The sequence below is a fragment of the Neopelma chrysocephalum genome, unplaced genomic scaffold (genome assembly GCF_003984885.1).
Source record: "Neopelma chrysocephalum unplaced genomic scaffold, ASM398488v2 Primary Assembly neopelma1_77, whole genome shotgun sequence".
NCBI classification, from domain to species: domain Eukaryota; kingdom Metazoa; phylum Chordata; class Aves; order Passeriformes; family Pipridae; genus Neopelma; species Neopelma chrysocephalum.
The window spans coordinates 2586969-2599875 of NW_020897738.1; positions in this window are offsets into that span (position 1 = coordinate 2586969).

The window sequence follows — 12907 nt, forward strand, 5'->3', positions numbered from 1 at the left end:
ATATAAGATCACTCAGGGAAACTATTCTGAATTAACATTTAAGGGCAATTAATTAAACTGCTGTATGGCTGTTCTGCACGACCTGCATCCAGTTTATTTTCTTTTACTTTTCTTTTCCAAACCAAATAAAAGCCAATTGATCTCTAGGTTGGACACAGGAGGAAAGTATCGTGGGGGAACTCACAAACCCTAAGGAAAACAGGACAACGGAAATAAATCTGCCTGGAGAAACTGCATCCCAGGTCCAGCCTGGTGGGATGTTGATAAAAACAGTTCCAGAGCTTTCTGTCTCCACAGTTTTGGCTTTGTGGAAGAGGTTTGGGCACTCTTGTTCCCTTCCAACAGCAACTGCAGCACTGGGAAGAAACTGAGTGCGCCAAGTGCTCTGGCTCAGTGACGTTAATGCCATGTTAAGTAGGTGACAGAGTGAGACAGTAAATGCTCGGCCAAGTGCAGGCAGAGGACCCGAGGAGGATCAGCAGAGTGTCCCTGCCCAAGATTATCCCAGTGGCTGGAGCAAAAGCCAAGGACACAGCAGTAGGCAGGTCCATGGGACAAGGCAGAACAGCACAAACCTCCCTGGAGAGGAGTCAGCCCAGCAAAGCCACTTGGAGCCTCTTTGATTTAGGACGTGTCCCCCAGTAATTAGCCTGGCTTGGCCCTGCCATTGCTCTGAAGCTTAGGTTTCAGACCAGCTCACACCAAGAATAGCCACTTTCCCAGCCTGCCACCGGCACCACAGCCCTGCTCTGGAGCAGGAACAGATTGTTCAGAACAGGCTGGTCCATTTGCCATTCCTGGGAGCTGGCTGGATTTGCTGTTTATTACCACTCACTCAGTGACTGATCTTGTGCAAGATCACAGCTATCAGTGCCTCCCCTCCTGTCTGCTGCAGCTTCACAACTCTCACTGTCAGTCCAAGGCTTTCCGAGGGACATCAGCTGATTTTTGTAATAGTTGTTACTCAAGAGTTCGTTTAAATTAAAGCTTTAGGAAAGAAAATCCCAAGGGTTTGGGCTGCATGTTTCTCTTAGTGTAAATCTGAAGCAGCTCCCAAGGAAATGCAGAGGTGACATGAATCAAAGTCAGGTTATAATGAGTCCTCCTGGGTGTTTTCCTGCATTTCTGTGACTAGTTCAAAAAGGAGCTGCACAGCTTGGAGATGGGTTAGAAAAGGGAGTCCATTTCTAACCCTGTTGTTGAAGGAGTGGGTTTGGATGTGCAGGGAGGTCATGCCCACTGGCCAGGAGCTCCTGTCCCACCAGCAACCAGTGGTCCCTGCTTTTCCTACTGGTACCTTCCCAGACAGGTGGAAGTAGGCTGGGACAGCCCAGGAATGCTGGGCTGGCTGGGGCAGAGGGATGCAGGGATGCAGGATCCCCTGCTCACTGCTCAGAGGGAGGAGAGGCTCAGGAGGCGTCAGAGCTGTGCCAGTTGCTTGGCAACTCCCCTGCAAATCTCTATCCTGTCAGAAGACATTTTTTCCAGTGATTTGGATGGGTTTCACAGGCACAGGATCAGGCTTGGATGATCAGGTGGTTTTAGGAAACCACACATTGTACCTGGAGAGGCCACACACCCGCTTTGGCCTGGTCCCGGCCACGCAGCAGCTCCTGAAGGGCAGAGCAGAGCAGGGAGGGCTGTGAGGGGGTAACGAGGCTTCCTGGGGCTCCTACACCTCCATTTCAGCCTCTGCTCAGGAACCATGATGTTCTGCATCATCTGTGTCCCAGCAAACAACAGGGGATGGAGCACACTCACCCTCTCCCATCTGCAGACAACCCATGGATGGGATGTAAGCCACTCTGGGGGGGGAATGAGGGGTGGATGTGAGCCCAGGTGAGCTCCTCCTGGTCCCATTGGCTCTCTAGGCTGAGAGAGAAGCTGAACCAGGCTGATCCCAGCTCAATCTTTGTGTCTCTCCATCACTGCAAGAGCAAGGCTGTGGTGGCATCATCCCCTGGTGATCCCAGCCAGGCTTTCCTTTGACATCCCATGCCTCAGCCATCCTTCAGTCCACACCTTGAGGCCCAAAACTGAGTGGTCAAACCTGACCTGGAAATCCATCTAGCCCCTCTGTGACTTCCCAGCATCTGTGGTCTTCACTTTGTGTGCAGAGAGGAAGGACAAAGAAGATGGGCCGGGTTGTTCCCAACACTTGATGGAGAACAAGCAAAGCAGAACACTGGGGACCATGCTGGGTTTGGCAGTTGAATCTTAACAAAAAAGTGGCAAAACAGCCCTAAACCACTGCCAAAAAGGCTGGATCCTGGCACATACAGCATCTCTGTTCATCTCTGCTTCGCTCCACTCCTGCTTGCATTTCCCATGGGAGATGCTCCTGGCTTTGTCACCTTCGAGCTGCAGGAGCCCGGCATCACCATCACCATCACCAGTTGTCATCCAAGAGAGGAAGGATGAGCCATCCAAAGCTCCCTTTAACCCCCTCCGCACTTCAGCATGAGCCCGTTTGTGTGGGAGCTGATCCTTCTGCTCGGAGCTAATGAAGAGGGAATTTCCTCAAGGGAAATGAAATGGTCTCAGCCTGAAAAGGCTTTTTTCGCCTGGATTTTTTGGTTGGGAACAGCGGCTGGAATTTTCCTCTCGGCTCTGCTGACACAACCCCTTCTCATCCAGTGTGGGAGGGGAATTTGGCCCGCTGATCCTCTGTGCCAAGTTTAGATCAGGATAATGATATACTGTTCGGATTTCTATAGATTCTCAGGTCACTTTGCAAACATGAATTAATCTTGACAACGCAGCTGCAAGGAAATGGAGGTTTTATTGTTCCTGATTTAAAGAGAGGGAAACTGAGACCTGGAGAGCACAAGCTTTTCACAAGGTTGCACAGAAAACAAGCAATGGAGGCTGGGAGCAAGCCCAGGGTCCCAAAAGCCCTTCCGCTCCTCGCCGAGCTGCAGAGGCTCCTTCCCACACAAACCCATTCTGGAGCATCGTTTTACACCAGCCCAAAATGTAACTCTCTTTTTATATTTAGCTCCCAGGTTCTGTAAAGGGACGTTATGTAACAGACCTCAAGTGTGGCATTTTATAATTTACCAGCTCAACTTGTGCTGCTTCTCGAAACCCGCCTGTGCACTGTATTCCCCGGCTCCCCCTTGCCCATCTCCTTCTGAGCTGGCAGAACATCCCACTGGGCACCCATCTGTGGTTTTAGAGCCCCTTGGCGTGCCATCCCAGCCCGCCACGCTGGCTCTCAGGCAATTAGCACTGTCGCCAGCTCCCATTTTTATTGCCGAGCTCTTTGCTCCTGCAGGAGGAGAGGAAGTCACTGGATGTGCTGCTCTTGGAGGGCGGGCACAGCCCTGGCTGGTGGAAAATCCTCTTTTGGGTTGCAAAAGGGTCCAACAGGCTCTGAAATCCCCAGCGAGGGTGGGAGAGCACCCAAGCCCCTCTGCCCAGCTGGTCCCATCCATCTATCCCTCCAAGGAAAATAGGTATCCCCAAATCTGGAAGTGAGTGAGGTGATGCAGCAGGCAGCCAGCACCATGTGGTGATGCCTCGCTGGCATCACCAGGAGGGCTGTGGATCCCTGTGCCTCAGAAATGGGGGCTTCACACCCTGGGATGCACCCTCAGGGAGGAGAAACCCAACCCCAAGCTCCAGAGGCCACACAGTGTCTTTGATGTTCAGTGTTCCCGACAACCTGTCTGGTCCCATCCAGCTCTGCCGCTCCAGTCCGGCGCAGGAGCCTGACACCTTGGGAAGGCCCCTCATGGCCTCACACTTGTCCCCACACGTGTCCTCGCTCTGTGACTGACAGTGAGTTAAGCACAGACCCACCGCAGTGGGAGGAGCACGTGTCCTAATGGTGAGAGCTCAGCCTGCTCCCTCCGCCCGCAGCAAACTGGTGCTCTGGGCCTGGCAGAGAGATTTTCCAGCAGCTCCTCTGCTCTGGAAGCAAATCCGCCCTGGACACAGCTGGTCCTGCTGGAAGACAGGAGTCTACTCCAGCATAGAGCAGAGCTGGCAAATACCAAACCACAACTGCACTGGCAGCCCACAGACTCCTGTCCTATCTGTGTATTGATGCTTCTCAGCGCTCTGGATGTCTAATGACTGATGAAGAGTTTGGAAATCTGAGGAGTAAGGAGGGAAACGCCAGGGTACCAGCTTTTAGGAGCCATCCCTGCCATCATCCAGCCCGGGAGGCTGCAGAGAGGCACTGCAGGTAAAGCACCATTGCAGGGCTGACACCTCCAAGGTGAGCTGGTGCTGGCAGGACAAACACAACTGACAGCGTTCCTGGCTTCCATCCTTGCCTGCAGGCAGAGGCAAGGAGACACATTAAGGAATATTTGCTGAAGTGGAATAGAGTGGGGCACCCTGGCTTACCCCAGCTCACCTCTCAGCCCCTTTGTTGCTGCTGGGGCCTGGGACAAGCCAACAGCAGCCCTGGGCAGGCATATGGATGGACAGACAGCCCTGATGGATGGACAGACAGCCCTGCTGTGCTCATCTCCAAGCCAGCATAACAAAGTGACCCCTCACTTCTTTCAGCTGAGCTGAGCAATAACGTGGAATGGCCTTAAATCCTGTGTGTGCCTCTTCCAAGACATTATTTCTATAATAACATATATCAGCTGGAGCTCCCTGGAAGTTTTGCCATACGCTCTGGTGCCGATGAGCAGTGAGAGCTCATGCAGCTGCTCGTTTCCTTCTCCCTCCAAAAGCCAAGCACTTAACTCCCAGGTTATTTTAACCCTCAACATCTGCAATAAACAGCAGAAAGGACTTGGTGTGTAACTCGGAGAGGGACGAGGAAATGACCGGAAACTTCAAATCCTGAGCTGAAAACACTCTTTTACTAAAAATACACATTCAGGCTGTTTGAGCGCATGAGCCTGTCCCTGCCCTGGGAGCTGAGTTTCAGTCACATCACTGAACATCACCATCAAACAAGTGAAACAGAAGAGCATTAATTAATCAAGCAGTTGACAGCACAGCATTTAAAGGCTGTGCTTGGGAGAACCTGGAGCAGCGAGCAGAGGATTTAAAACATCACTTCATGCTCCCACTGCACCCGAGGGGAGCTGGGGACACCCTGCAGCTCGAAAGGCACTTCCAGAGCAGGATCAGTGGCAGCACAGGGATGTGTTCACCCACCCTGGGCATATATGATAGTTTCCATATTAATCAGAGCACAGTAAAAAAACAAACAGAGACGAGCTCGCCAGAGTGGCCGAGCTCCCACCACAGTATCGAGTCTGTTGTTATCCTTGCTCTTTGCACTCCTGGGATTCCCAATCCTTCCTTGCTGCTTGGTTTTAAGCCCCGGGGAATTCAGCAGCGGTACCGCAGTTTCACCAAGTGACTCACGGCTCTTCACCTTTAGGTTTTATTCCCTCCCCGCTCCCTGCTTTCTCATGCAAATGTTAAACTGCCAGAGTGCTGCGGCTCCGGGAGCGTTTCTGGCATCTCCTACTGCTGCTGGAAGTCTGGATGAGACGGGGCGGGTCCGTTCACTAGCTGGGGCTAGGAAGGCACTGCAATATGCAATATACACTTGATAATAAGTAAATGCATAATAAAAATAAATGCAAACTGGGGAAAAAAAATAAATTAATTAGAATGTGTCTGTGGTCAAACAATGTAACACCACAGGGAAAAGCTGCTGGCTTGTCCCACCTCCTCCTTCACGGATGGCAGCAGGGACTGGAGAACCTGGTCACAGCACAAGGACATCAGGCAGCATGGGAGGTGGACACCCAGGTCGGGAAAAGTTCATTTGAGCAACCAAAATTTAAAGTGGTGCAGGAAGAAGGAAGACAGAGGCAATGGTGGCCGCTTGCCTTGTTTCAACCTATTGCCCACACTTACACTGCTGTGGAAAGAGAGACAGATGGTGTTGACACTTGAAACAGCAGTGAAGACCAAGCAGAGAAGCTGTGGCTGCCCCATCCCTTTGAGCGTTCCAGGCCAGGTTGGACAGGGCTTAGAGCAACCTGGGCTAGTGGAAGGTGTCCCTGCCCATGGCAGGGGCTGGAACAAGATGAGCTTTAAGCCCCCTCCCAACCCAAATTGTTCTGGGATTTTATGACTGGGAGAAGCAGTGTGTGCTCATGGTCCTCTTCCAGAGGCTGTGAAGGCACCTCATCATCAGGGCAGGCTCCACAGCATCCAGGACAGGCATCTCCAGGGTCTTTAAGTCACCGCAGGGCTCCTGCACAGACCCCAGGGATGAGCAGGTCTTAGGGGTCAGCCAAGGGTCAGCTTGTGTCCACTCCAAGTTCTTCTCCCATATCACTGGTCCCAGCACGTGCCATGGATTTCCTTACTCAGCTGGGAAGGGCAGTGACCTTGCCTCTGCTTCTGCCTCGTGTGTGCCAAATCACATCTATAAAAGAGAGAAAAGTTCAGCTGAAAAATACGGCTCACCTTTCTATAGAAGAATATGGGATCTGTGACGTTCCAGCTGAAACCCTTCCAACAATCCAGGTGGGACTTTTTCTATATATACATCTAAATAAAACCATTTCTTTAAGAAAAAAAAAAAGAAAAAGAAAGGAAAAAAAAAACTCTGGCAACTATCCCACGCCAAGAAAGACATTTAATTGAAGCCACACAAAAGGCAGTCGGTGTCAGCAGCAACTGCACTTCTATCGCCTCCAGAAACCCTGACGCACGGATCCAAACCCAAGGATGAATGTCAGCTGTCAGGTCCCTACGGCTCTGCAGTGACCTACATGCTACTGAGAAAAAAACCACCCAACACTTGTTTGAGGTTGTGTTGGGAGAAGTGACAAAGGTAGCACTTGGCAGAGGGGGGGTCACTGGGTTGGGAGCTGGGGTGAGGCATCCCCCACACAGGCACTGCCCAGTGAGGCCCCTCTCCTGAGGAGCTTGTGGTGCGAATCCAACTTTCACTGGTTCCTGTCTCATCCCCTGTTAGAAGAGTTAAATTCACAGCAAGAACTCTGCAGGCAAGTCAAAGGGTATTGGAAAAGGAGTGTGAGTGGAGCCCAAGGGCTGGAGGACACCAAGGCGTTGCCCTTTGGTGGGGGCTGCAGAGAAGCAGAGTGTGCAGTGCATGAGGAGTCTCTGATCCCCAGCAGGATTTCTCCATCTCTGGAGATGTTCCTCCTTCACCTCCAGAGACTTGTATTTCAGGCTGAACCACCTGGGGAGAAGTGGTTGTGCTGGGAAGTGTCCCTCTGAAGAGGTTTGCCAGAGAAGCTACAATGGTTCAAGTTATCATCAGATAATTTCAGGCATGCACAAACTTTCACAAACTACTTTCCTTCTAAAATTCTGCCTCGTGGCCTCAAAATCCACTTTTCCCCCTCGTGCACAACAGGAAGGGACCTGTCCCTGCATCAGGTTTGGCCACATTGCACATGCAGTATCAAATGGGAGCCTTGGGAGGTTGGTCTCACCCTCATAGGGAATGTAGCCTCACATATGGGGTGTCTCTTCCCTGCCTGGACAGGAATCTGGTGACAAGAAGTAATGATACATTTGAACCCTGAATGCATCCTTGAATCATCAAAGCTGTTCTGGACTCATCCTGTGATCTTTATTTTACCTTTCAGATGGAAGGAACGGACTGTCTGTGCCCACAGCCTTTCACTCCGAGGCACAAGTTTAACATCAGCCATCCATGTCTGACTGGCTGACCCAGAGCTGATGCAATGCTGAAATCTCACCCGGCCCCAGCCTGAATCTCACCCACTGCACAAACATGCAGGGCACTCTTACTGCAAACAAGGCAATCTACTTCTAAAATGCAAAGAAATCACGTGAAATAAAACACAGAGGGAAAGACGGGGAAAATCAAGCTCCCAGGGAGCAGGGACTGGAACAAAAGTGGCAAGTTTCCAAGGCTCCCTTTTCACCCAGATTAATGTTTCTGAATCTCTGGTCTCACCTGCTGCCTGGCAGTGGACATGTGCATGGAGCATTTATGTAAAAGGCCAATATATTGGCTGAACCTCACCACTGTTCTCACTATCTTTCACAGCACTTGGATTTGTCACCACATCCAAACCCAAACCCTCATGATTTGTCACCAAAGGCACCTGGCTGGAGACTGGTGTGGGAGAGAGCCCAGCTCCATCCCCTTGGATCTGTCTCTGCTGTCACCCTGAGATGGGATTGCAGCTCCCCAGGTTGTGTTTGCTTTAAACCAGCTCCCAGCAGCACCCAAAGCATGTGGGTGCCATGGGGAGCCTTGCTCACCTTTCCATCAAGTCCACCCTCTCTGCTGCTGGGCTGAGCCCCTACATCCTCTCCAAGGGGTTCCAGCAGTTTGCCTAGATGAAGCCATCTATGACGTGGAGGAGAGAGCATCCCAGGAGAAGGAGGGATTCCTCAAGTTGCTTAAGGCATCCTCTGGATGCAGGTGCAGGTTTTTGAGCCAAGAGCACAGCTCAGCACGACTCAGGCTGAGGATTCCAGATGGGTTTAATCCATTTCATACGCGGTCCCTCAATCGGATAATTACCATTAATTAAACAGGCTTGAACTCTGGCCATGCTCTCTTGGAGACCTGGAAAACTTGCTCTTGGAGGCAGCTGCGTGCCCAGGGGAGCCAGTGTGGGACCACATTTACTGCCACAAGGCAGTTGTGACAAAGGCAGGACTGTTGGAATGTCCTGGACACCTGGTCCCAAGGGATGCCGGGGCAGAGGATGCCCCAGCAGCTCACAATGGCGTGCCCAAACTGTGCAGATAAACCAGAAAGGAATCCAGGGATCAAAGGTGATTCCAGCCACGGATCCCTCTGAATCCAATTTTGGCGCAGTGTTATGTAAGAGCAGCCCAGCTCCTGAAAATCTGCCAGGCAAGGAGAAGGTGAGAATAGAAACAAATAAATAAGCACACGTGGCAGCTACCTCCACGTTTCCAAATGCTGCATCTAAGCAGAAATTCCAGGTGTCCAAGGGCCATCAGTGGCATTGTTCTGGATGTTTAGGAGCATAAGGGAAAACACAACCTGGATCAGCAAGCCACTGCCTTCTGAACATTTGTTACCTGTCCCAGGTGCACCTTCCTTCAGGCACGTGCAGGTAGGATTTCCCACATGTTTCACCTGCATTTTCAAATCCTCAGTGGAATTAGGGATCTCTAAGGTACATGGAAGATCTCTTTCTTGCTCCTGCATCTCATGTTCAGAGATGTGTCTCCTGCCGGGGTCTGCAGAGGCATCAGAGACACAGCAGCTGTTTGACCAACAGCAAATCATCAGACTTTCATCCTATTTCCACTTTCCCACTCCTGTGACAGCCCTCCTGATCCTCTTTTTTCATCAGGTTTAATTAGAGAAGCAGCTCAGCCTGGGAGCAGGGCTGTGCTGGGGTAAAATCTGAGGCCGTGTCCAGGCTGCTAATGGCATTTCTGGCCAGTGCAATGAGGAACATCCCACGAGGTGCTTTCTTCAAGCCACATGACACTGCAGCTGCACAAAAATGTCCCACTTTGAGAAGCAGTTTTCTCTCCCTGTTTTGCATGGTCTGCTCCACACCATGGGACAGCTCCCATCCCTCTGTACCACCACATCCAGGTGTAGAAAGCAGCTCCATTCCCCAACTCCACCTTCCCCCCCGCAGCACAGGGAAAAGGCAGATTGTCCTCACCCCACCACAAACCAGCTGGAAAAGGGCCGAGAAGGCCCTTTTCTGGGTGTACAGCACTGGTTGCTGCCCGTGTTTTTCCCTCTCCCCTCAGCTGAGCCCCATGGAAGCCCTCAAGAACTTTCTAGTTGGTTATGAAACTCGCTTTGGCCGAGTGTAGAGATTCCTGACAAAGAGGGGAGGACGGGGCTCTACTCGGTGCCAAAGCAGCGTCAACTGATCCGCTACGGCTGTTTTGCACTTAAAGTAGGGCAAAGCCTCCTTTGGAGCTGTTTCTCCTCTTCTTCTAAGCAATCACCACACTTGCCAGGGATGCTCAGCCACAGACAGGACACATCAAAATGGCTCTTGTGCCTGGTGTAGCCCTAAAAGTCAGATTCATGTCAGAAGTTCACCAGGAGGGTGGTATGTGCTGTGTTTTCTTAATCCAAACAACTGTAGCAGGAAAAATCCTATTGTGGTCACTGCTATATTAGAAAAAAAGTGACTCAGGACATTTTTACACGAGAAGGATTTTATTGGTAGTATTTCTGCCGGTTTGAGCCTTCCAAAGCTCACCGGTTTTCCATTTGAAAATACCTTTCTTCAGAAACCCATGAAGTATATCAATTTTTAATAAATTTAAAAAAACAGTATGGGAGGAGGAACAGCAAATCATATTTCTTCCATGTCCAAATAACCTGTCTCTAAATTTTCCAAGCTGAATCTTTTAACATCAGTTATCAAAAATTTTAACGAACTGGAGATGGGCTTGTCATCATCGTTGACAGCTGGGGGGGGGAGATTTCAGAGGGAAACCAACTGTTGAGGCTGGGAAACAGTGGAAATCAAGGCCTGGCTCTGGTGTGCTGGGTACACTCGTAAGAAGAGAGAGTGTAACGGAGTCTCCAGCAGGAATCTTCTTGCTGGTTGTCTGGGAATGAGGCTTCATTGAGCTTCTGCATGTGGTTTGAGTCCTTGGAGAGCCCCAAGGCAATGCCAGAGGCTCAGGAGCATCCGCCAGCCCCGAGCTCCTCGCCAGGTCCCGCACGATCCACGGGGTTTGTTGCTGGAGGGAGATCATGGCACTGTGTGTTTTGTAAATAAAACATGACACTAAGAAAACTCCAGCCCGTGCGTCATCAACTCCCTCTGGAACAGGACACGGACCCTTCCATCTCCAGCTCATCCTTACGGCTCTTCCAGCTGCTCCTCTTTTGTCTGACAAATTGGCACCCTCCACTCCCAAAACTCTGCAGCAGCTGCGATTTGGGGGGGTAACAAAATATTTCAGGCGTCAAAAGCAAGAAGCGGGTGCAGAAAGGCTTTATCTTGATTGTAACACCAGGTAATCTGGATGCAAACAGTAGGAGTTATGAAAACATTGAAATGCTGGCTGTAGATCAGGTTAGGAAAAATAACATCTGACCCACAAGTCACCCAGTCTTGTTTTGGCAGTGTTTGAACAGCCCATGTAGATCTTTGTTTGAAATGTACACAAACACACTGAATTTCACAGGCTTAGCAAATATGTAATTTAAGGCGAGGGGAAGTGTGGATTTCTTAGGACCCGCCTATGGACAGGGATAAAATAGGGAGTGTTTCATTATTATCTGCACATATATACGTATATGTGTGTGTATATGTAGTGTAAATATGTATTATACACATAGTATATATGTGTATATATATATATTTATATATTTGTATACAGAACAATAATGAAATCTCATTTTTCTCCTGCACGTAGGTAGGTATTATACATATAATATAGATATATATTAAACTTAACCAGATTATTAGCAACCACCCCATAACAAACCAGCATGTGCATGAGAGAGTGAGGACAAATCACTGGGGAAAGATATTTTACATGGAGGTTTCCAAGGAATGTTACCAAAGTGGTCATTTGTGGAATTTCAAGGGGGGAAAGGAGGAAAAGACACAAAGGTCTCAGAGCTGTGAGTGAGGCAAATCATACATCATCATGTGTTTAGCAAAGTAGAATGAAAATTGTAGACAAATAGAAAGAAGGGGTGGAGATGTTGGTATATGAACAATGAGCTTCAAAATTAGGGAATGCTTAAAGCCCATGTGCAGAATTTAAGGACAAAGGGATTTCCCTGATTGTTCCCTTTCTGGAAATAAATCTGTTCCCCCTCTAGAAATAAATCATTGTTGTGAGCAACACCGGAGAACAAAATACTTTCAGGATATTTATAACACCTTGGCTGGGTCCCTTTTCTAATCAGGGCATGGGGCGAGGCTTGTTTTTTCCAGCAGAGAAAAGTTGGCTTATTAAAAAGATAATTTTGTAGTGGCATTTTAATACCTCTGGCTCTCCACAGAGTTTATGGCTGTTAAGGAAGGGTCCTTATTTTTTATGAAAGCAAGAAAGACCCTGAGCAAAAATGCAGCCCCTCCAAATAGGACACCAGGCGTTGGCAGCTGCCGTTGGGACTTGGAGCTGTAACGAGGCTCGTTGGTTATCAAGGTGATGACAAGGCCTCAACAGATTCACATTTATGTGTCATATCTCTTCTTTCCTCCTGGCTACGCCTCTTTTAACAAGAATTGACAGTGCTTTGGACCTTGCCTGATATGGTTCAGCAAGTGAGGTGGATTCTTTGCCCTGATCAGTGTCTTTTGAAGGGCTGGATCCTTCCCTCCAGAAATACTGGAGTTTCCAATGAATTCCCAAGTACATCTCCTGGGTTGCACCTGGGTTGCTGAGCTCTCCCCCTCCATCCTGTTTCTCAGAGCATTGACAGGACTGAAAGCAACTCAGGACCCCACTAAAGGTGTTCAGATCCCCAAACGACTTGTCCCTGGAGAGGGGGTAACAGCTCCCCAGGATGACATAATTTTCAGCAAGGAAAACAAGGCCAGGAAGGTTCCTCTGGAAACACAGGACCAATTTTCCTTGTTAAATAATTCAGCTAAGTCCAAGAGAATAACTCGCCCTGCAGAATTAGAAAGGATTTGAAAGAGAAAGAAAGCATTCGGTGCAAGAGCCGGAGGGGGCCGTTCCCCGGGAAGGTGCAGCACAAAAATAGATGTAAATCTGCAAAGGCTGTCACGTTGAAGTAAATCTGAAGTAACTCTATTGTTTTCAACGGGGTTACTTTGGGTTTACACCAGCGTGACTAAGATTAGCATATCAGCCTGGGCGTGCTCATTACGATAAGGTTCGCTCAGGGAAATCGAGCGTTGAGGCTGCGATGGCAAGGGGCAAGAGCCTGTGTTTCAGGTAGACTCTGCATCCTCTTATCTCCCTCCTCCCGCAGACCTGAGGTGTGCTGAGACTGCAAGTCCTTTGCTTTATCACCCTCACG